We start from the raw sequence: 23882 nt of genomic DNA, 5'->3' as shown, positions 1-23882 counted from the left end.
ATATTTTTAAAATCGGAAATAGATCAGAGGAACACAAAGTTGATGTCAATGTTTTTATAAGTCGCTGCTAAAAAGGTTAAGAACATCTGATTTAAATTTGATAGTATAAATTTGACTTCAACACACTAGAAAAAAAAAGTTTAAAAATGATTTAGGGTTGTGGGAAAAACTTCCATTATCTGAATGTCTGAAGGTTAACAATGATACTGTTTAAAAAGAAGCACCCTATTCATTAGATCCAGCCAACTCTGCATTAATAGCAGGTGTTCAGTGGACAATGTGCTGTATTTTTTCATGATAAGATCACAAAAGATGTCCAAGATCAAGTGATGTTCAAAATAATAAGTAAGAGGGATGTTTCATGTTATAAGATTATTGCCGATTTCATTTAAAACCAAAAACCATTGAATATCATGAATGATATCTAACTGAAAATGTATTGCTATACGCACTTTTAATTTTATTGCGGTCATAGCATGACATGCAACCATAGGCGTAAAGTTATTGAAAATGTTGGGGGGGGCTCAGGTCCTATACAACAAAACCTTGTTTATACGACGCGCCGTATAAACGAGGTTTCAATCATGCCGCCGAAACAGCGGGTCAAAGCGTCATATAAATGCAAAAGTCGTATAACTGAAATCTTATTGAAAATGAAGCCTATTTAATACAAGTATATAATTAATTTATATACTTTTTGCTGTTGTTTTTATGGTTTCACGTTCGTTTTTTTTGAGTTTGGAAGTAAATTGTGATATACTTCGAACTAATACGGTTTTTTTTTATTGCACGAACATATGATACTGGGAGCAAATTGTTCTGTTTTTATTTAAGCCTAGCTTGCAATTGCAGCGTAAAGTAGTGTTTAATATACAAATACTGGAATAGTTAGGGTTAAGATCGAGATGACGGACGAGTGCCCTTTGTCGCCTATTGGAAGCAAGGTCTTCAATGGTGAGTTCTACAAGCATTTGGATGAAATGACCCTCTTGTTCACAAGAGTCTGTGATGGGAAAAGGGCAGAGGCAGCCGAGAGAGACCGGTTTCTCGTGCTGAGGAATGAAATGATGAAGATGTATGATCAAGTCCATGTCGTAGGAAATTAACGTTCTTTGTCTGAGGTTGCTATCACTGAGCTGCCGCCTAGTATCCATGAAACTGCTACTATTTCAGAGATTATTGAGAGAAACTTTCAGAACTTTGAGGAACGTTTTAGTAGACTAGAGAGCATTGCCCAGATCATTCCTGGAATGCAGTCAGAGATAGCTAACTTGTCAAATGCTATGCGCTCAAACGTGAACTCATCTGGAGCAAACAATTGGGAATCATTGCCAGAGCCTGTTGCTACCGCTTCGTATGCCCAAATATTGACTGATACTTTGAGGGGAAAAGAAAATTTGTCAAATAACAACACGTTTCGGGCAGTCCACCCTCGCTTGAAAGTGGATGATATTAATCAAGTACCACCTAACCGTTTACAGCGATCCAACATCGTAACTGGGACTGATCGGCGTAATGAATTCAGAGTGGGAATGTCTACGACGTCGCAGGTGCGTGTAGTGCTGACGGTTTGCAGGCGTCGGTTGCTGGTGAACAGATTTGCTCCAGAGACATCTATCTCGGACGTACGTCGCATACTGCAGGACACGCAACTCGAGTACGACTGCGTTAAGCTGAATACAAGGAACTCAAACAACTATGCATCTTTTGTACTAACTACTGTCGATAGTAATTGGGATTCATTGAGTGATCCATTCCACTGGCCATCTGGTATAAACATCAGAGAGTTTTTTGGTATTCCCAGATATCTTCTGGGGGATCCGGCTGGAGATTGACTCTGACCGGGCAATGCTTCCGTTATAGTACATTGTCAATTTCTTCAACAAATGAACACGCATCCGATTCTGAATCAAGAGTTACAGGTATATTCATGAACCCCAGAAGTATTGTGAATAAAATTGACGATTTGCGTTGCTGCATTCAGTCATACGAGGTCAACATTCTGTGTATAGCAGAGACTTGGTTACATCAGTCAGTTTCGTCTTCCTTGATATGTCTACCAGGATACGATATTTTCCGATACAACAGAGAAACTACTGCCGGAGGAGGTGTATGCATTATTATTCGAAGCAGCCTGAAACCTAAGCTGGTGAACGTGCATAATGGAAATCAAGATGTTGAGATAATATCGGTGGATATAAAAAGCGGAAATAGGAAGTGCAGGCTTATTACGGCGTACGTTCCACCAAATAAAGCATGTAATTTAGATCATTGGTGTGAGTTTTGGAGAGAACTAAGGCATTACTGCTCTGCGTGCTTTCCAGTGATTTTAGTCGGGGACTTCAACATGCAGGGAATCGATTGGATAAATGGGAGATTCTCATCTGAATTGGAGTCACAGTTCATGTTAATATCAGCAGAAATAGGCCTTGTTCAGTTGGTCGATTTTCCCACGAAAGGGGAAAACTTCTTGGATCTTCTGTTTGCTACCGATCCTTCGGTGGTCTACGACGTATATGCACTTCCACCCTTCTGCAACAGCGATAGTCCACCGCACTTGCCGATACACTTCTCTTTGCATATTACAACAGGATTAGATTGCCGATCAACACTAAACTATCACAATGCAGATTATCCACGATTATCAACTATTGTTAAAGATCTGCAGAACCAAGTACTGGCTGGAACTATCTCAGCTGCGGATGCTTTGCCAGCTCTATTTCTGCGGTCTCGTGAACATGTTCCCCGTCAAATGAGATTTAGATAAAAAGATAAGGTTTTACGAATGCTAAACAATAGGAAATTGCATGCTTGACATCAATACAGATCAATACCTAGTCAAACCACTAAAGAACAATACAAGGTCATGGCTAGGAACTATGCAAAATACGTCCAAGAGAAAGAGAGTTTACATCTCCTAAACCTCTTTGAAAATCATGAGCGGAACTTTTTCCACCGAGATGTCCGCAGTAGACTTCGTGTATCCCGGGACATACCAACGCTAACTGTGAATAACACCACGATAACGGAAGATTATGAGAAAGCAAACGTTTTTGCGGACATATTTTCTGGTTCATATAATTTCAGTTGTTCCGGTTACGACCATCGTTATCAAGGCCTTATGAATGATCATCCCTTCTTTCGTGACATGTTCAGCACTCAGACGATAAAAGCCATTATTGCTTCTCTTCCTGGTCGATCATCTCCAGGTCCTGACGGAATACCCAGTTGTTTCTACAAACGTCTTTCAGACCCGATATCTTCTCTGCTTAGCTCCATCTTCACATCCTTCTATGACTACGGGTCTATCCCATGCTCTTGGAAATCTGCAGTTATTAGTCCAATTTATAAGAATAAAGGCTCCTGGCCAGATCCGACTAATTATCGCCCAATATTGTTAACCGATATATCCTGCAAAATTTTCGAGAGATGCATCGTCAATCAGTTACTTCCATTTGCCGACGAGATGGGCTTAATCCCCTCAGTTCAGTTTGGCTTCATTCCTGGCCGCTCCTTACCAGTGCAGCAGTTGATTTGTCATGATATATGGGAGAGTGCTATAGACACTGGACAAGAGATTGATGTAATTTACGTCGATTTCCAAAAGGCATTTGATAAAGTAGACAGATTGCTACTACTGAGGAAGCTAGCTTGCATGGGGGTTCCGGATAAAGTTGTAAGGATAATTCAAGAACTGCTGTCAGACAGAGTTCATCAGGTTCGCATAGCCAGCGTGATGTCTAGAGAATGTCAGGTGCCAAGCAGAGTTGTCCAGGGATCGGTGTTAGGCCCGATCTTATTTACTTTGTACACTTACGATATTACTCATGCTGTATCACCCATCTCTCTATTGCAATTTACTGATGACGAAGTTATTCTCTCCAGTGGAAAACACTAGGGGCCTAAGAACTGCATGCCAACAACATTTCCAGTGGAGTTGTCAGTATAAGCTACCTATTTCATCATCAAAAAGGGGATCAATGCATTTAGGTAGATGCACCGATCCTGAATTACCAACTAGGTAATGAAACGTTACAGCAATTGGATGCATGCGTGGATTTAGAAATTGCAATGAGCTACATTCTGGATTTCACTGATCATTATCATGGCATAGTCTGCAAAGCTAATAGAATTTCATATATGTTACATACGGCATACTGCAAGCAGTGGCGTATTACCGCACAGGCACATGAGGCACGCGCCTGGGGCCTCGGCAGAGCGGGGGGGGCCTCCAAATAGTTGTGTGCTTCATCCTACATATGAATTTACATGCGCATCAACAAATCTCTTGAACTAAGTACAGTATCTGCTCTCCCTTTTTTTTTTTTAACCGCAATTTTTTTTTTTTAATGTATACTGTACGTATAAGAGCTATGGAAGAAAAACGGGAACTGAAAGAAAAGAACAATTTACAAGACGCAGCTCTCAGGGGCCAGTTCTTCCCCGACAAAGAAAGAAGAGACATTGTAAAGCGATCATTCAATCATTTTCAAACAGTATTTCCCTAAGGGCACAAGCAGGAGGAGGGGTGAGAACAGCAGGTCCTAATGTCTGTCCGAAATGAAAATTGGAGTGAAGGCATAAACAGATGTCTCATTCCACAGTATTAAATGCTTTTATGGGCGCCGATAATACGACAGCTTTGGTGTAAGCTTTTGTATACAGTATAATGGATGGCAAGATGGCAAGCGGCGACATTGACGGGAAGAGACACTCGTACTAATTAAAATGAATGTAGTAGAGCTCTTATTGTGATTTTGTCTCCCACTTGTTTGAATGAAATACTATAAGCTGGTTCAAACAACATATACATTTGCAATCTATGACTGGAACCATACGACCATATGACAAAAAAAAAGTGGGGTTTGAAATGAATGCTGAATGACATGCATTCTGAATCACGTGATTTTTCTGTTTCTCTTTTAACACTCCCGCCCCGGCTGAAAAAAATCAAGGGGGTTTCTTTTCCTTCTTTCTAAAAAAAAGAGCTACATTTTTGGATTGGTCAAGGAGGCTTGGGTAGACAACATCTTTGTGTCAGACCGAAAAGTGTTTATTGTTAATGTAATTGTAATGTGTGTTATTGTAATGAAAAAAATTTTCATGCCGATCCTCAAGATTTCCTTTAGGATTTAGATTGCAGAATCTCCAAAAATAACGGTAAGCAAAACTAAAAATATATAAATTATCTGATAAATTTTTATTTGAGCATTTCAATTCAACTACAGTAGTCTCGCGAGAATTCGGTTGTGCTCTAATCCAGCACGTCCAGTAGTCCAGGATATTTAGGTGGTGTGGTGTCACTTTTCTCCTGATGCCCTAACCCTTTAACACGTTCTAATATTTCTTAATTGCTGATCAAGTCCTGACTATGTCTTTGCACGAAATTTCATATATTATTTCAATGGGTTTCTTCAAAGTTAATCCAGCAATTTCGGTAAAATCTGGCACACCGTGGTCTAATACGTACCGGATTAGCGAGAGTCTACTGCAGGGGTCTTCAACCTTTGAGGCATAGCAGGCCATATTGAAACATTTTATAAAGTACGCGGGCCACAATGTTATACTGTGGCATTTTTCGTTACTAAACGAAACGGGGGGGGGGGCATAATATAGAAGATTTTTATTCACTCTGAATACAAATAATACAAAGGCAAAGGCCACAACAGGCAGAGTGCCCAACGAGGTGGTTGAAAGAGAAAATAATAATAATTAATATAATAATAGTAAAAATAAAATAGAATAAACAAATAAAAAATAATAATTTCTAAAAAAAAAATTTTAAATAATTTCTTTCATTGACAATAATTTTAATTCATTCTGAACTAATTTCTTCCATTAAAAATATAATTATATTTACTCTGATATAATTTCTTCCCTCTATTCCCTCTATTGAAGAAATGTTTTTCTATTAAATATTATCAGTATCTTTATATCAAATCAAATATATTATATTTGAGATATTATCAAATCTTTATTAATCAGTAATATTAAATTACTAAAACTATGACGGATCTCCATTTTTGCCGTGTGGCTGAAGGCACCAGGACGGACATCTTAGATTACTAAAAATATGATGCAGAATTTTACTGTGATTTTTTTTTTTAATGGGAGTGTGATTATTTTTCATCTAGTACCAGAGAATATCATTATATTTCCTTATCTTATTTTTGTGTTTATGGTTTTGGTGATGCAAAAATAAAAAAAAAGTTATGATTTTCATAATATTGTTCATTTTAGTGAACAATCTCGTTCTTATTAGGGCCAAAAGGGTGCAGTGGTGGATAAACGCAAATTTGTGGGTGGGGGCGGTGGTTGTGACCATGTGTTTTCAGGACGGTTCTGATTTTTTTTGGAAAAAATTCTGAATTTTCCCCCTTTTTTAAGCAAATTTATTTTCTTTGTTTGTTATTCAGTCAAAAACGTAGAAAACATTTTTTTTCCATTTAATTTTTCTGCTCTCGGGGGGGTGACAGCCCCTACCTTTAATCTGCCCCTGATAGGGGGGCCTCCAGATCAGGTTGCGCCTGGGGCCTCCCAAAATCATGATCTGCCACTGACCGTAAGTGTGATGCGCATATGTTGTCATATGCTTTCTGTGTGTACGTTCGCCCGACTCTGGAGTTCTGTTCGCAAGTATGGAGCCCTTACAAAATCAATGACATACAGCTCCTCGAAAAGCCACAGAGGTCGTTTACTAAACGAATACCTGGCGTGAGCGGGCTATCTTATTGCCAGAGACTTCAATTTCTGGGTTTACACTCACTGGAATGGTGTAGAATCGCTGCAGATCTGAAGATGTGCTACAAACTAGTCCACCAAATTGTTTATTTACCATCGAGAGAGCCTTTCTTTGAGATCATAGACAGGCGAGTTAACCTACGTAGGCATCGCTTCCAAATAAGAATACCAACGGCTAGAAGGGATTGCTTTTTCCATGGATATAGATGCCGTGTGGCAAGAATATGGAACAGTCTTCCATCAGAACTTGTATGTGCCTCCTACGCAAGATTCGCTTCCACTATTGGGGATTTCGACCTGACTCCGTACTCCGTATGCGAAGTGCTTCTCGTACTGACTATTTTTTTTTTTTTTTCTTTCTTCCAGTATAAGTGCATTGCATGCCTTCTGGGGCTGAACTTTCTCCTTGTCCTTAGCGACGTTTTTCTCCTTAAGCCCGCTGTTTGTCCTTAGTTAAGGAAAGAGGGAAAAATTCCATACTTTCCGCTCGCTTTTCCTTAGTTAAGGACAAAGGTGGCGCTAGTTAAGGAGATGGGAAACCCTCTCGTTAAGCTTGAGGACAACCACATTTTCCGTAATGGCAGCGACGATGTGTGTTTCGATGGAAGATATCGTCGATTCAAAAAATTATTTTCGTGTTTTCCGATTCTATTAATGTTTAATATATATGCATTTAAGATGCTGAAAGGAATTTAGGTTAACGAAAGAGTTCAGTAAGGCGGCCATGCGAAGAGTTGAAGCCGAGATGAAGACAAGACTTGCTGTTGAGCGGAAGGTAAGTTAACGTGATGAAACCGAATTTTTATTTTTATTTTTCTCAACATGAAATTTCACGCACTTTGCATGTTAATGGGCATTAAATAAGTCGAGGTTTTTGGGAGAAAAGAAATCCTGCTGATCGCAAGATGATTTATGTATATAAGCTATATATAATCGTAAATAATAAATTCCCTCATGATCGGCATAACATGTATTACAGTAAAAATATATTATGTTTGGCCTATCGATAATGCTACATCTTATATTTGTCTTATTAATGCTTATTTTCGAGCCGTCCTAATGACGTAAATAAGCTCAAGGCTCTCTAAGCCTCATGAAAATGCTGAGGTTATATTTTGGGGGTAAAAGTTGACATGCAAACGTGATACACACACTTGCAATGTGCAAAAACGCTCAAAAATATAATGCATCCTAAAAAAACTACATGCCACCCATTAGGGCCCCACTGCATATTTTTGTTTGAAATGTATTTTTTAATTGAATGCGAAAGGGGTGCTCTAAATTCTGTATTTAATTCGCATACTTTCCTTAATTGCTGCAGCTTCTACTTGTATCATGATTTTGAATTTTTTTAATGGTTGCATGTATTACATAGCTTATTAAGCACTTCATTAATGTATTGCATGTATTACATAGCTTATTAAGCACTTCATTAATGTATTGCATGTATTACATAGCTTATTAAGCACTTCATTAATGTATTGCATGAGTAATTAATTTTTATGAGTAAAGATTCAGTTTCAGTGGTATTAATGTTAATATTTTTGTACTACAGAGTATTGAGAATTTGAAGTATTCTTGAAGAGATAGCAACCAGAGATCTTATAGGATTTTTGCAAATTTCTTTAAAGGTAAGTCTGATTTTTGAGCATTTTAATTGAAATTTTCCTATATCTCTGGCCATTTATAATTTTTTAACATCGAAATCATATAGGAAATATGTTAAGCTTAATTTAGTTGGTGGAATACTGTTTGTTTTATTTGAGAAGACAACATTTAGACAACTGAATACGTGCAGGTACTTTTTGTCATTTTGGGTGCATGTGTTTTTAGTTTGAATGTGGAATAAAATTAAGAAACTAAATGTTTCTTTATGAATATTTTGACATGGAAAATTTATCTTGCCAATTATATGTCTAAACATAATTTCAGTGTTTTTGCAAAACAATGTACATGAAATACTACTGCTTATTCAACTGCTTATATCAACTTGTTTTTCACACAGAATGTTGCTATACTATTGTTCTGTGCAATGAACTAGAAGTTTTGAAATACAATGAAAATTTTTTGAGATATGGCTGTTTATGTGAAAAAACTACATTTCTCGTTTAAAAAACTTAATATTTTGAATTCAAAATCATGTAAATCATCAAAAAGTTTCAAAGCTATTGCTCAGATCCTAGTTCATTGCATTGTCATAGCCATATAGAACCCACTGGGAAAAAAAATTGATGTCTCGTAAAGTTTTGTAAATATCAGGTCTGGCGTAGACAAAAATAATGTAAATTGCAATTTCTCAGAAAATGCATTTCATTAAAAAATAGTTTCACATACACACTTTTAACATTCAGAATTCTTCACATTCATACATCAGATTTTCCTTCGTTTCAAATTTCTCTTTCTTGCTCCTTTTTTTTTCCGGCTATTTTTGCCATCAGTGTTATTTGCTATTATCAGAGTAAAGTCTTTAGTTCTTCATCAACTCCTATGTTTTTAAGTACAGGCAATATACTTACATAGCCAGAATTAAAAATCAGAATTGCAATATGGGTCCGTAACAGAATTGTTTGCAGTTCGATAAAAGTGCGCATACGGTAAATTATCTAAATCACACTTGAAGATTTTGTTGGAGCTCTGCATCATACCGTGCAAGCACTTTAAAACAGGGATTGTGCACAGACTCATGTATGTTGGCTTTATTATATTTATGTTGTCGCTAGAGAGGCTAGAAGCAATTTTTTGTTATTCATGTGCAGCTTCATGATACTTACACCAACTGTCGGGTCCTCTTTGGCATCGTACATGCATGTTCTTATCACTGCAGCAACAATGAAAAAATGCAGTTGTAACTGCATATTATTTAAATTTCCCACATTGCTACGAATAGCAATACCATAGTAATTTTGTAGTTTATCAAATTAATCGGTTAATTTTCCTTTACCACTCAGTCCTTTCCATGGTTTTCTTGAGTCAACTCAAACGTGCACCAACCATCTTCTGAACATGGCCAATGAATTCCAGTTTAGGAATTTTAGTTTTTAGTTGCTAGGGGCACAAAAATATTATTCATACGTACATAACACTTCCCAAGACATGCCAATCATGATAAATTCCCTAGTATATGTATAACGTATATATAGGGTCGAGAAAAATGTCCACTCAAGCAGGTGTCCCATTAGCAAGGTTTTATTTTACCTCACCTTCAATGATTTTTAAAAACTGTGTTTGTATATGTACCTGTGTATAGCTGAAATATTCCACATTATATTATCTACAAATTAGGAAAATGTGTGAAGAATGTGTGCAAAGTGCATGTACGGTTAAGTGGTAGTACTGGTAGTGTTTCATCACTGTGGATGCATTGAAATATTGATAACTATTTATAAAATGTTTTTTAGGTTATTTGCTGAAATGAGAATTATAAAAAGGAAGGCATTACATTCTTGTTGACGACGTAGAACTTGGTGCTGAAGTGTACAGATGAATTTAATCCATTAATTTCTCAAGCAAGTTGAACCTTTTTCATTTTCAATTACGGCATTTTTATGACACACACACACACACACACACACACACACACAAACTTCACAATATCCATTAATTTTTTTTCGATTTACACCCCCCCCCCCTCCATTTCAGGTTAAATTGTTGAATGAAATGACAAGCGATGACCTATCAGTGCTGACTCAAAGTTGTTCATTTTCAACGAGTTTATTGATCAGCACGTAGGCCTATATTCATATACAGCACGATCATGTATGTGCAATTGTGCGTGTGAAATGCTTTTGATAATACTGTACACACGTATCTAATAAATTTATTCATGAGCAGTAAATGGGTGTTCTTTGTGATTGCAATCTGTAATTAAAAACAATGTGTGTGGATGTTACATTATTGGGTTTTTTTTTGTTGTTGTGAATTTGGAGTGAGAATCACTTGGATAGAAAATTCATAACCTTATTGTAATAACCTGTGCACAAATACTACATTATAACATATGTAATTACATAGTTGATAACTTGTTTGCAGTACAGTGGGATCCTTCCTAAGAAATCGCTGCGGGAAATACATTTCCCTGAGTGAGAGATCACTCACAGAAGAATATTGGTTTTTCCCAACTGAATATTGCAAGGGCTCTAATTGATAAACCTATTAAGTGGGATCCAATGTACTTGGCATTTGTTTAGGAATATGACAAGTAAGTCTGAATATATCTCTAACATTGACATTAAATTCATAGACTTGGAAAATGTTCAACTTATCTTCCCCCTGTCATTGAGCATCATGACGGGGCATCAACTTCTGTCATGATGCTCTTTGCTGCATCAACCTCTAAGTAGTTATGCCATGAAGCATCTATGTAACTTTTTTTTATCAATATAATTTAGGTATATTGTTGATTCCCTTGGGATTTTACTTTAGACAGGAATCACACTATAAAAGTTTGATAAAAGATATTTTATAAAACTTAAAATGCAACCAATATAGTCCAATTTTTCAAGTTTTGTAAAAATTATTTCATATAAAACACGAAATACTCAACCAATAAGCACATGCTCTGCTCGAATGTAACCTATGAGCTTTATTTTTTGGATTTTTTAGTTTTATGTAAGAGGTATTTTATCAAACATTTATCATATCCCTCCCTTATTACACCCTTTTATTAATTACCTTATGCCGCCTTTAAGGTTTTTGCATCATAAAAGAAACTCAGTATTCTGATATTAAAAAATTCCAAGTAATTGAGCTATTTACCCTAACAATCTCTATATTAAAATTTTTTTTATAAAAAAAAATTGAATAATTCAAAATTTTAGGTATTTCTGTGGGCATTTAATTTTTAAAGAAAATAAAAAATATATAATTTTCAGAAAAAAAAATTGTTGCAATTCAATATATTTAATGAAAACCGTCTCTGAAAAAAACTTACAAATTAATACGTATAAAAGTACGAGCAAATGCGCATGCTAATGTAAAAAAAGAAAAATTAGGGAGGGAAAAATATGCTCGAAAATAATGTAAATAAAGCAATTGTTGCCATTAATGTAGAAGAAATATTGTTTTTTTGATACTTAGTAGTAGTTGTAAAATTTTTGCTTCACGTTGATTGGTCAAAGAACGAACTGAACCGAAGAGCTGAATTGAACGAACCTAAAGACCGGTTTTATCTCCATAACCTGTCATGTGATCCTAAGGACAATGGCTAAGGAGAAGGGGAGAGTGCATCTTGGGACATTGTCCTCCACGCTATCCATAGCGCAGCTCCTTAGTTAAGGACAACAACTTAATGAGCTTTTTTTAAGGACAAGGTGAAAGTTCAGCCCCTGGGGTTATTGTAAATAAATAAAATAAAACTTGTAATTTAAAATCATATCTTATATATAAATGTGAAAGTATGTATGTATGTTCTTTATACAAATCTACAGTTTTAGACCGATCGTCACCAGATTTTGCATATATACCAAACAGGACCGGAATTGAACCGTAGGCTACTTTAAAAGTTCGTCAGAGCTGGGCAAATGCCCGAAATTGGCGAAAAACTGTCGGGCAACAATGGTTTTGGGGCTTCAACAATCACATTCGGAACATTTACTTTGGTTACCGTGGTTCCGTAACAATGCGTTTCAGACGTATATATGTCTTTACAATGGTTTGCCACTTCTTTAACGCTGCCAGTGTATGTATAATAGCTTATGCCTTTATAAAGGTGTGCCACTTTTTCAATCTTCCCAGTAATGAGAGCTTTTTGAATAGACGTCAGAATCATCATCAGCATCACTTTGAGGGGCAGACAAAGGATAATCCCTATAGAAATCAGTGTCAAAATTACCGATTTTACTGTAGAAATGGGAAAAATTTCGTGGGTTTTCTACCACATCAATAGTTTTAAAAATTGTATTGAATTCTCGATTTTTGAAATAATGAGTTCTCTTAAAGATATACGAAGCCCAGGAGAGATTAAATATGATGTAATTAGCTGGACCTACTTTTGAGTTGGATATCCATGCAATAACATTGATTTCAACTTTTTATTTATATCTCCTCAAGAATGAAAATTTCTCTCTCCATATTGTTTTTCAATATTCAAATTCATAAATTCACATAGTTTACGTTGTTTTAAAATTAATTATGGGGCCCATAAAGTACATCGAAGAAATTCCGCAGCTTTAATTAAGCAATTTCGGGAAGCAGAAACAGGCAGATGGATAACTTGAAGTTCATGGGGGTGTGGGGGGAGGATCGAAATACATAACGCGCCCCTTAAAAAAGAAAACTATTCATTTCTATGTTTCTTTAAATCTAGATTTGTTTCTTTCATGAGTCCTGCAGGAAGTCGCCATATTGGTTAACTTGTAGACGATTTGTATGCCCCTCAAAGAAAGAAAGAGGGAGATATCACGCAGGGCTCGGCACGGGTCACTTTTTTCACTAAAAGTCACTTTTTTAGAAACTGGTCACTTTTATTACGCCCAGGTCACTTTTTCCACTTTTTTAGCAAAAAAACCTCGGTCTCGCGCGCTTTTCTGCTGTCAGTGTTTTTCTTTTCTTCAAGGAGGAACTTGACCTGTTCAATATCGCTAATTTTCTCCCTCCCTTCATTGAACTACGATCGAAGGCATCTTATCTTCCCGGGAGCATACCGTGTGACGTCAACATAACTTGATTTCAAGGCGCTTGGAAAAAGAAAGCTCCTTGGTTAAAGAATCGTCATTTTATGGAAAAGCCTGTCGGAAAAAAAACTAGCATAAAAGGCGTACTTACAACAAAGAATTTTTTCCCCCCTATACTACCATTCTTTCTTATTTCCCTACGTGCTCACTCGTTCTTTCCGTAACTAGAGGCGGATTTAACGATGGGCACACCGAGCTCGCCTCTGGCCCCTACTTCACATTTTTTTCCTAATTTAAAGGGCCTAATATTAATTTTTTTAATGCCCGGGCCGTAACTTAATTTAGAGCATCTTCACGATACTGATTGTTGACTTAATACTGTTGGATTGTTTTCCTTTTTTTTTCTCTCCATGCACGTGCGGGAATCGGTTGTTCCGACGCTGTATGCAAATCGGCGGCGGCGTACCCTCACGGGAGCACGGATACATAGACTGGTTTTTTCTCTATAGGTGAAATGTCTGTTTTTTCCGCATGGATGTATGTCGGGATTCGATTTGTTTCTTTCTTTTGATTGCCGGCCGTATTTTTGATGAACGAAAATGATCTTGTTTTTTGTTTTTGCAACTTTTATGGAAAAAGAGTTCAAAATGAACTTCTGATCATTGTTTTTCTTCAGCTCAGTCGGTACGCTCTGCCCCCCAACAAATATCGACATCTTGCGCGCCATTCTTGATGTGTAAAAAAAATCTTATTTTTAGACCTCGGAAGTTATTAAAACGTTTGTCTCGAGTCTGTTATGACCGCAATAGGAGAGGGCGGGGGTCTGGTTCCACGGGCATGGCCCCCACATCTTGGAGTAGGGCCCCTAGACTGGGAACTTTTGCGGGCCCCCTGACCAGACTTCCACGGGCCCCTTTATGGTGGATTTATAGTGTGAAAAACAAAAAAATAATGAAAATCATCCCGGGCCCCAGGGCTGGAGCCTTGTCAGCCCACCCCTTGTGGGGGCCATGTCCACGGGTGTTGAACGAGGAAAGGTGCCGAGTTTACTCATTTTCTGTTAAAAAGAGTGGATACCGGCCCCGAGCGATAGTAAATTTTCGTTCGTACTTGCGACCCGGATTGCTACATACCGTGATCAGATCCAAAAGCGGGGGGGGGGGGGGCAATGCCTTGGGCGGGGTTTTTGATGGAATGGTATATTTAAGAAAAGGCAATAAAAATTCATTTGCAAAATTATCGAATTTCCCAGTCAAGGGGCAGTAAAATTACGTTTCCCCTCCATAAAAAACAATTGTATTACGGCCATGGTGAATCGGGTGTCCCGGATGGGGGCGAATTCACTATTTTTGTTCGTTGAAAGTTACGGGAGGAGTCAGCGCTGACGTGGCGACTTGTTTTCGCGCTAAAATAGGTATCCCTGACAGCAGCATCCATAAACCCCGTATGTTGTTGATTCGATTTTTGTGTTCATTTCATCCTAATTTTCCGTATTTCCCGATATATTTCTATCGATTTTCGCATATTAGGTTAATTCATATTATAAATTATATATTTTTTTGTAATTTTTTATGTGCCCTTTGTCAGCCATCTTGAATTGACTACCGCAAAACGACGATTCCTTGGCTCGAAAAAAAGTCGCCACGTTGGTGCTTACAAGGTTCATGGGAAATTTACCGGGGAAGGCCGCTGAGTCTTTTTTTCTGTTAAAAATTACGGGGGGGGGGGAGCCAAAATTATACTGTTTCCACGGGTAGGAACACCGCGCCAAAATTAACATCTTGCGCCATCCTGCTCCAATAGTGTTTTCGTATTTTTCTGCGCCAAATAGCTAATTTTGCTTCGTATGTCCAGAATTTCTTAAAGGACGCCAAAAATTTTTTGTTCCTGCTTACCGTGAAACGATTCTTTCTAAGAGCGTGTTTTATATATATTCCACTGTACGCCTTATTTAAACTATCGGCCTTTCCATCGTGAAACCCTGATAATATCCGTGATTGTGCAACTGAAGATAGTTTGCAATGGTCTTTCAGCTTTAAAGTGCGCCGCTGTGGTGGTCGAGTGGTCATAATGACGGACTCGCATCGCGGGGACCCGGGTTCGAGCCCCATCGTCACCACAGTGGTGGTCGGCTGAAGTTGTTTTTCTGTGGTTCATAACTTCAAGGCGCAAATGCGAGCCAATCTCCCCGCTAAAAAGTCTCGCCACAGAGAGCGACAGTCCTACAAACAGTATAAATATTCAGTCATTACACTACACTCACTTCACTTCTGAGATATAGATGGCAGCACTAAAAAATCATACACAACACTAAATACGCACTCACACTTCCGGCACAACTGACTAGGTAGTAAATTGCCCATGGCGATAGACCTGAGTTGTGCTCGTCTTCAAAAAAAAAAAAAAAAAAGCTTTAAAATGCAAATGCGAGTCAGTTGCCGTTTAAAAAAAAAGTCGCCACTGGAAGCAGCAGAAATTACTGTAGTCGATCGTCATTGCGTCAAATCCAGATGTTTCGTGAAAAAAATTTCCATTCCGGAAGTAAAAAGTGTGTTTTCGCCGAATTACGAATGTAAATTTAGAAACTTTGCCGAATAACGAGTGGCAGATCGCTAATCTCACCAAATAATGCGTACTTAATTGCCAAACGTCGTGTTGATTCTTCCGAAATTCTCCCCCATTTTGCAACAATTTCTTTCCGAGTATAAAAAACTTATAGAAAATTTTTTGCTCATTTGAAGTGCTGCTGTTCAAGGCAGCAAATAGTGCCCTCAGTAAGCAAAAATCATCTTAAATAGACTGGTGTGAAAAATTTTATGACAGCCTCTCTTTCAAACAAGGTGTCAAAAGCCTGAAACACCAAAAACAAAAATCAAGCTGATGAATAGATGTTTGATAACAAAAGACAGTGCAGTTTTATTTTGAAAAGGGATGAGGGTTAACGAAAATATTCTTGTTAATTTCCCTGCTCCAATAAGTATCTGCTCCAAATCCTATATTTTGCTGCTCCAAAACTGATCCGAATCCTATATTTTGCTGTTCTAAATCCTGAATTTGCTGCTCCAAAACTGATCCGAATCCTATATTTTGCTGTTCCAAATCCTGAATTTGCTGCTCCAAAACTGATCCGAATCCTATATTTTGCTGTTCCAAATCCTGAATTTGCTGCTCCAAAACTGCTCAGAATCCTGAATTTTGCTGCTTCAAAGCTGCTCCGAAATGGACTTTGTCACTTCCCACCCCTGTGTTTCTGGGTAAAGGAGTAAATGTGGTTTTTTTTTGCAGGGGTGTATGTTGTGTGTAAAAAAAGGGAAAATATATATTTTTACAAATTTCAAAACTGGTTTATTTTTTCCCTCACCCAAGGACAGTATTATTTTGGTGCCCCCACCTGTAAAATAGTACTCGCCCACTTTTCCCAGTCCAGCCATAGGTGGAGATACTTTAAGGTCTTAGGGGTGTGGCACGATGACAATTAATATACATCATATATATGTTTACATCAGTAGGCTCTGCCATTGACGCTGGGGGGAGGGTGGATTGCCCCTCCCACAACATATAATTAAAATAATTTAGTTAATTTAATAATTTGAATACTTTATTGAATTTAATATTTTAAATATTTTATTGAATTTAATATTTTAAATATTTTATTGAATTTAATAATTTAAATATTTTATTGAATTTAATAATTTAAATATTTTATTCAATTTAATAATTTAAATATTTTATTCAATTTAATAATTTAAATAATTTATAATTCAGTAATTTAAGTACTTTTTTAATTTAATAATTTAAAATTTTAAAAATTTAATTTTATGGTTTTTAATCATTAAGTAAATTTCTTAAAATTTGTTGGAACATATTATGCAAACCTAGGTATGTAAATCAAATTTGTACTAGTTAAAAAACGTTTGAGTACATTTTGTATACTGTCATTCATAGCATAACATGAATGAAAAATCCACTGGAATGTAGATGGGACAAATTCTCTCATCAAATTTTGTGTTATTTCATTTTTTTCCCTTCTTTGAATGGGAAAAATTTTTCCCGCTTTGAAGTTTTTCCTGCTTAAATTGATTTTAAGATGGGTTGTGGAAAGCAACATGGGGGAAGGCATTGCTGCTGTTACTTAAAATGGATGTAATGTAGTTATTCTCTCACACATAGTTGTTGATAAATTTGATAAGTTATTCAAAACTTTTCTGGTTAGCAGAATGCGTTTGAGTTTGATTTAATTATTTCACACTATTATGTAAAAAAAAAAAAAGCAATTTCAATGAGTTCTATTGAAATGCAAAGTTAAAACTAAATTCAATTTCAATTCATTCAATTTGGTAATAAAAATTCATTGTCCATTTGGTCTCTCTCTCTAAAAATATTTTGGTCACTATTTGGTCACTTTTAAACATTTCGGTCACTATTTGGTCACTTTTTCAAACATTTTGGTCACTATTTTCGCTAATTTTGAGGCCATGATCCGTGCTGACCCCTGTATCACGTGATCCAAAAAGTCTCATTGAAGAAAGCCCGGGCAGTGCTGGGTATTATAGCTAGTTTCATATAAAAATGTGAAAGTATGTATGTATGTATGTATGTATGTATGTTCTTTATACAAATCTACAGTTTTAGATCGATCACCGCCAGATTCGGGATTGAACCGTAGGCTACTTTAAAAGTTCGTCAGAGCTGGGCAAATGCCTGAAATGGGCGAAAAACTGTCGGCAACAATAGTTTTGGGGCCTCAACAATTACTTTCGGAACGTTTAATTTGGTTACCGTGGTTTCCAACAATGCGTTTCAGACGTGAATATATGCCTTTACAATGGTTTGTCACACCTTTAAGTCTGTTATTATAACAGTTTATTCCTTTATAACGGTTTGTCACTTTTTTAATCCTCCCATTAATTGCAGAAAACCCGGGAAGCGCCGGGTATTTCTGCTAGCCTATATACAGGTTGTCCTGTAAGTGATAATGCGTCCTTTATCTCATCAACCGCCCATCGTATAGGTATAGTTTCAATTTAAAAAATGCGTAAAAGGCGTTTGAATAATATTCGCTGCACAAGCTGGGCGTATGGCGTCGCTAACAACAGAGAACGATAACTACGCTGACAAAACCGGGAATAAAAATGTTCAACGCCAACTGATGAACTCAATGCTTACCTCAAATCATCAACACTCTGGCACGAAGTTAAAAAATTATCATTATCCACCAACATGCGAGTTCAACTGCAAAATGACTCAGCACTGCTATCATTTTCACATCAGTTGACCAACCAGTTGACCCAAGCACTGGACCGATTACGTTCCCAAATGGATTTTGCCAGTTGTCTTCGCAAACATTCAACAAAATGACCAAAACCATGAGTGGCTTTCTGAGAGCGATTCTGGCACCGAAAAATGACCGTGTGAACAACATCAACGAAAAAATCCTAAAAATTAGTCCAGGAGACTCCACATCTTACAAATCGGTTGACACTGTCACAGACACGGCACAGACATTTAGTTCTGTATCCTGCAGAATTTCTGAACTCTTTGGATATTCCGGGTGTGCCACCACACAATTTGACCCTCAAAGTCGGAGCACCTATAATGCTTTTAAGAAATTTGGACACACCGAGACTCTGCAATGGCACCAGACTCTGCGTGAAGAAATTGCACAATTGCATCATTGAAGCCAGGGGCGTATCCAGAAATTTCGTTCGGGGGGGGGGACCAAAGTGACAGAACAATGGATTTGGCCATCTTTTCCCCTTTTTTCGGTCATTTTCTCACATTTCGGGGGGGGGGGGGATCAGACCCCCAATTCCCCCCCCCCCTCGCTATGCCCTTGATTGAAGCAACGATTCTAACTGGATGTGACAAAGAAAAAGAAGTCTTCATTCCACGTATCCCAATTATCACCGAAGAAATGCCATTCACTTTCAAGCGATTACAGTTCCCGATTCGTTTAGCTTTTGCCATGACAATCAACAAAGCGCAAGGCCAGTTGTTAGCAGTGGCAGGTATCAACTTACTTGAGCCCTGTTTTTCACATGGGCACCTTTTCGTCACCTGTTCGCGTGTTGGTAATAGCAAAAATTTGTACATCTACACACCAGATGGAAAAAGAAAAAATATTGTGTATCCACAAGCGATTGCCTGAAGATTTTAATTAAAATATTTAAAAATAAAAGTAATTTTCTCTTACTTGATGCAGAAATTGTTTTGGTTAAGAAATAATTAATAAGCTATACATATATAAATTTTTTACGGGGCGGGCAACGCCGCCGGGTATCAGCTAGTATTTCATAAAATTAAAATCAAGAAAAATTTTGTTACAAAAAATGACTCAAAACATAGTGCTAAGATTGACATGCATTACTGTTTATTAAATCTCAAACACACTTATGATGTTTTTGATTAGTTTTGAATAAAGATTTGAAAATAGGCAGTTCGTTTGAAATTACCCAGTTTTTATAAAGATTTAAAATAAAAAATAATGTGTTTTTTAAAAGCTTAAACAAAAAATCGTGTTTTGTTGTTCGGTTTCTATATAAAAGCAAAAAGTTAACAAAGCATTGAGCTCAGCTCTTTTGAAAAAAAATCAGTTTTTTCAGAAAGAACGTTAAGTGCGGGTAAAATGGTTTTTCCGCATTCAACGCAGTTCTTCCCAAAGTTTCCTCCGAGTTTTGAATTTGAATATCTCTGTGAATATTGCACTAAGAAAACATGGAATTTGTTTTCGGCATCAGGAGAGACAGGGCAACAGCTTTCTAAATAGAAGTTATAGGACAGGGAATAGTACAAAAATTCAGATTTTTTTATTTTGTGACACATTGTATTTTAACTCTCAAAACTGGTACAGGGTAATTTTTGAACGCATTTCGAGCATTTTTCGAATTAGAATCGTTCTTCTACGATGGATGGTTGATGAGATAAAGGCCGTATTAGCACTTACAGGACACCCTGTATATAGATAATACTGAATTCTGATGTTACTTACAATAACTATGAATTCTTTCGAAAATACTGCAGTAAATAGAAATGAAACACCTTTTAAATGAGACACTAAAAGGTTACTAGGGAAACAACGTAACTATACCCAAAATGAGAAGCGAGCAACAGTTAGACGCGTTTCAGAACTATATGAAGTTCCTTCTTTCAGTAGCAAAGAAAAATTAAAAGATAAACACTCCTTATAGCGGAAGTTACACGCTGTTCAAGACAAGAGTCGAAAAATGATGTTTATCCTAAATATTTATATTTTTCTTTGCAACTGAAGGAACTTTATACAGTTCCAAAATGCGTCTAGCTGTTGTTCGCTTCTCATTTTGGGTATAGTTACGTTGCTTCCCTAGTATATTACTACAATAAAATAAATTTTCGACAATTATTTACAATGATACTTAATTCTTATGTTTCTTATACAATCCCCAAAGCAGAATATGCCGAAATCTGCGACGAATGCGCAGAAGAATTAGTGCTACTGCAGAACAATCTACAAGAGTTTTAAGAAAAATGTAGAAAATTTTATCAGGGCCGCAACTAGTGGAGCAGTGGGATCTAGTACCGTTAGCGCTGGACTAGAAGGTGCGCCAATTTCACCCTTTAACCTCCCCTTCAACATTAAAAAGGGGGCGTAAAAGTGCCCGTGCTTGTCCCGGCCGACAATGCATCTAGTTGCGGCTCTGTATGAAACTGTCATTCATAAATTTAAGTTTGAAATAATTTCGCAGCAAGATCTTATGTGCAATGTTTTTCTGTCAGATTTTAGCAACACCTTTCAAAGTTGAGAAATACCTCAGGTATGAGTGATCATATATTCTGTTTTCAGGGGCGCGTTAGCCCAGGTCGATAAGATACTCGCCTGAAGCATCAAAGGATGTTTAGAGATGTCGCGAGTTCGATACCCGGTTCGTCCTTGTCAGAAAACTTTCCTAACGCAGGGGTACAACAAAAATGGTGACATGACAGCAGAAAAAATTGCTACCACAGGGAGTCTCCCATCGAGGGGTTAGCGTACCAACCTCTCGATTAGTATAAAAAACAAGCCTGCCGTTCGAAATCGGCAATAAATTGTAGGCCCCGGTCTAATTAGCCCTCGTGTGCAGAAAATGACAGTGGTGCGACAAAAATGATCAAATGATATTCTGTTTTGAACATTGTCCCGTAACTCAGTGGTTCCCCGCATTTTGTTACCAGCGGCCCAGTCTTGCCCAATTCATGGTTCATTTGCGGCTCCCAAGAATAGTTTGGTAGAAACTTTTACTTATAAAAGAACCACTTCAAAAAATAAAATAAGCATACAAATCAATATCTCCAGCTTGTCGCGACGCCGCTGACGGAGGAGGGGGGGGGGAAACAAAGGGGACAACTGCCCCGGGCGGAAAAATTTAAGGGGTGGAAAATTTCAGTTGGAAACAAAGAACACTATTTAAACATTATCGAATTTTAAAATGGTGGGGGCGGCAAAAATCCTAGTTACAGCCTTGCCCCTGACCATGTCCCCCCCCCCACAAGGTGTGGGCTGACAAGGCTCCAGCCCTGGGGCCCGGGACGATTTTTACCTTTTTTGTTTTTTCACGCTGTAAATTCATCATAAAGGGGCCCCGTGAAAATCTGATCGGGGGCTCGCATAAAATCCTGGCCTGGGGGCCCGGCTCCAGGATGTGGGTGCCATGCCCCTGACAAAATAGCTACGCCCCAGAAGCCACGGCGCACACTTTGAGGAAACACTGCCGTAATTCATAGTTATTGTTCCACTCGTTTTCATCTCAGCAGAACATAGTTTAGGGGGAGGATAAGACAAAAATTCATGGAAGAAATTCACGTAAAAAAAATTCAATCACTCTTAAAAGCACTTGAAAATAATTATAATGTTTTCAAGGACTGCTACGATTTTTTAAGGACTTTGAAAGACTGGAAAATGAACTTTTTCCCAAGGATTTTCTAGGGGGATACGAAGTCTGTCCCTATACTTCAAAGCTTGACAAATCCCAGACTCCAGGCCATCATGGCGACTGGAAAATCGATATTGGCACCAAACATTCTCTGCATGTGATTGCTAGATTGGAAAATCACAGGATGACAAAAAGAATTTCCTATTTCACTGCAGTGTGCCTTTCGACATGAGAAGGAAGTGGGTAACACTCCAGTTTCCCAAACTTTTTGTTCCATCCCCACCTTCTGAAAAGAATTTTCTCTCATCGCCCCCCAAGTGGCGATATTGCCCACTTTGGGAAACACTGATTTAACTGATCATAATAATATATTTGTGGCGTCGCCGCCGACACGTGTGGGAAAAGAAAGCCACTTCCTCAGAGCGAGGATTGATGTACGCGCTCAAAGCGCCATCAGGTGATTATTCTAGTTATTGCGCAGTTCGTTTCTCGTCCTGTATATAGTATGTCGTGTAAAATAAAGTCCGTCCCTTGTGTAAGATATAAATGCATGTCTCTGTCTTGTAACTACACGCAACCGATGCCTCTCATAATTCCCGATATTGGTGACCTTGGAAAGTCTGATCATCAGTTGAGACATTATATCTAAAAAAAAAACAGCGGGCGCATCTCAACGGAAACAACACGTGTTGAACATTCTCGCCCACGCAAAAGCGAAATCATGGCGGACGTTGCAGCGGCAAAGATACCACCGTACAATTTCGCCGATCCTACGCTGTGGTTCCTGATGTGCGAATCAACTTTCGAACTGGGGATTCCGAAACCGGTAACGGACAGTCGCACAAAATTCAACTACATAGTGGCCCATCTACCACCGGAAGTAGCTTCCATCATCCGCGATGTCATCACGAATCCAACGGCAACAGATCCCTACGGACACGTGAAATCGGAGTTAATCAAGCGCAGTGGTGAATCGTCACAGCAAGAGATACGGAAACTTCTCACTGGGGAGCAACTCGGTGATCGTCGTCCAAGTGAACTTTTGCGCGTCATGCGGCATCGCGCGGAATCACACAGCGTTCCGGACGAGCTCATGTTGGAACTGTTTCTTCAGCATTTGCCAACATCTGTGCAATCCATCCTGGCTGCGGTCACACCACTAACGTTGGAAAAAGCGGCCGAAATCGCCGATCGCGTCATGGACGTAGCACCACAAGCGGTAAGTGCCTGTTCTAACTCTTCCGCGAATTCCATCGAGGAACGTTTGTTGTCGGAAATCGAAAAGCTCCATCTGCGAATCGACGAGATTTCCCGAGGGCGAAGTCGTAGCCCGTACCGAAACCGCTACCCGCGACAGCGTAGCAGATCGAAAAATCGCGACGAGTGTTGGTATCATCGACGATTCGGCACCGATGCCAAGAAATGTGTCTCTCCCTGCAAATATTCGGGAAACGAACTCAGCAAAGAGTAGAGGCGACTTACTCTTTGCTATCTACGTCACGTCGCCTGTTTGTGAAAGACATGAAAACGAATCTATCTTTCCCCGTTGATACGGGCAGTGATGTTTCGATCTTGCCGGCAAGCCTTTCTCGGCGCAAACAACGGCCTGTTCAAGCGTTCGCAGCCGCGAATTCATCATCCATCG

General features: G+C 38.2%; 1 protein-coding gene across 4 annotated transcripts in view; it reads left to right on the top strand.

Annotated features, from left to right (window-relative positions):
• LOC149069414 (WD and tetratricopeptide repeats protein 1-like) overlaps positions 1 to 23882 on the top strand; it is a 530664-nt gene that overhangs the window by 312883 nt on the left and 193899 nt on the right. The window lies entirely within an intron of this gene.

The sequence above is a fragment of the Pholcus phalangioides genome, unplaced genomic scaffold (assembly GCF_987345545.1).
Source record: "Pholcus phalangioides strain wild (caught in Gottingen) unplaced genomic scaffold, Ppha-v1.0 ptg000022l_1, whole genome shotgun sequence".
NCBI lineage: Eukaryota > Metazoa > Arthropoda > Arachnida > Araneae > Pholcidae > Pholcus > Pholcus phalangioides.
The sequence above is the reverse complement of the archived record's forward strand: the minus strand, read 5'-3'. Positions and strand labels throughout refer to the sequence as shown.